The 1,589-nt window shown below is 54.6% G+C and overlaps 1 protein-coding gene across 5 annotated transcripts in view; it reads left to right on the top strand.

The window, feature by feature from the left end:
• The first annotated feature begins 869 nt into the window (after positions 1 to 869).
• PFKFB3 (6-phosphofructo-2-kinase/fructose-2,6-biphosphatase 3) overlaps positions 870 to 1,589 on the top strand; it is a 29,782-nt gene continuing 29,062 nt past the window's right edge. For 3 of the 5 annotated variants that reach the window (XM_015569740.1, XM_015569739.1, XM_015569738.1), the window contains exon 1: positions 870 to 999. The gene's annotated coding sequence lies outside the window, so the exon portion shown is untranslated. The remainder of the gene's footprint in view (positions 1,000 to 1,589) is intronic. The other 2 variants (XM_015569741.1, XM_006772611.2) reach the window with 2 other exon arrangements.

Below are 1,589 nucleotides of genomic sequence, written 5' to 3'. Positions count from 1 at the left end.
AAGCTGCCTGGCTGCTGGCCACCATGTTGGCTGGTAGTTAATTTGCATATCTCGCTGATTTGCCAATGGGAAGGGTAGCGGTCATATGCCAGTTACCATGTTTCTCTTTTATTAGATAGGATAATCAGTTGCCAGTTGCAGTAGGACCCAGTTTTATTTACTCTTCTACTACCAGTAGGAGAGATAAAGGCATGTTGAAAATATTGTAAATGGCGACTGAGCGAACCAAGATACTTGGGTCTATTTGGGTCCTCTCTCTGGGGCTTTCCCGCCCTCCTCCTCATGTGCTGCCTGGGTTCCAGATCTTGGGGATGATTGCTGGGAGAGCAATGTTCAGGACAAGTCAAGTTTTCTAAGGGATTTAGGAAAGTGGGCAGGGTGAGGACGAAGGACCGGGGTGGCGAGGATTGCGGTGAGACTCGTAAGTGTTATCAGGGAGCATCTCTGGCAAGGAGAGCTGTGCCCCACGGGTGCTCTCAGCATCCTCCCTCAGGCTTCCCTCTCTCTAACCTTTAACATTAAGTGGAGTCTTCAACTTGACTGTGCCTGACTAGGATTGTATGTTAAGAATGCAGAGTACTTACTGCCTGGCAGAGGTTTCTCAGTAGTTAAAGCGTGGGCCAGCACACCAAAGGTCATGGGTTCGATTTCCGGTCAAGAGCAGGAACCCTGGTTGCAGGTCCCCCCCGACCCCCACCCGCCTCACCCTGGTTAGAGTGCGGTGGGGTGGAGGCCAGCAGTTGATGTGTCTCTTACATCAATGTTTCTCTCTCTCTCTCCCTCTTTCCCACTTCCTCTAAAACTCAATGGAAAAAATATCCTCGGGCGAGAATTACTAGTAACTAAAAACTTTTTTTAAAAGAATGCAGAGTATTGGGGTCCCACTCCCAGAGGCCATCAGGAGGATGCATTTAGAGATGCTGTCAGTCTTGGAGATTCGGCTGCGCGGGTCCACGGACCAGTGGACGGTAGTGCTCCTTTCCTCCCAGCACAGTTGAGGTGATTATTCTGGGAAGCCATGCCCGTCGTTTTTAGGGGATGGTAGGAGAAGGCTCAAGGAGTCTAGGACCGTCAGCCAAATCTGCGTTTAGGCAGGGCGTTATCTGCAGCTGGTTATCGCACTACTGATGCTAGCCTGCAGGGGGCACCAGCAGGTTGCCTCCTGGCTTGCTCACAGCCCTTCCCCGCCCTTCCCCACCAGCTCTCCACGTGGAGGAGGGGCTGGAACCAGAAGAATGCGTTCCCGCCCCAAAGCTGACGTGTGCATCGCTGCCGGCCGGACTCTTAAAAGCCCACGCGGAGCGCGGGGCATCCTAGCAGAGCTGGAGAGGAGGCGAGCTGGAGGAAACCGCGGAGGACTGGACTGGCTCACTGGGACTGCGGCTGTCACTGCTCTTCGAGCATCTCTGAGTGGGGGACTTCCTGAGTGGAGGGGCCAGGCCCTGCGGAAGTTGCGGGTGTATCCCCAGACCCACGCCCCTTTCGAAGCGCTCGCGGAACCTCTCGCCCCGTGCGAGGGTTCGTCATTTAGCACAAAGCACGTTTCCAAAAAAGCAACGCTAGGGAGAGCGCCCGGGCCGCTTCCGCGC

The sequence above is a fragment of the Myotis davidii genome, unplaced genomic scaffold (genome assembly GCF_000327345.1).
Source record: "Myotis davidii unplaced genomic scaffold, ASM32734v1 scaffold544, whole genome shotgun sequence".
Lineage (NCBI taxonomy): Eukaryota > Metazoa > Chordata > Mammalia > Chiroptera > Vespertilionidae > Myotis > Myotis davidii.
This window is presented reverse-complemented; position numbering and strand designations above follow the sequence as displayed.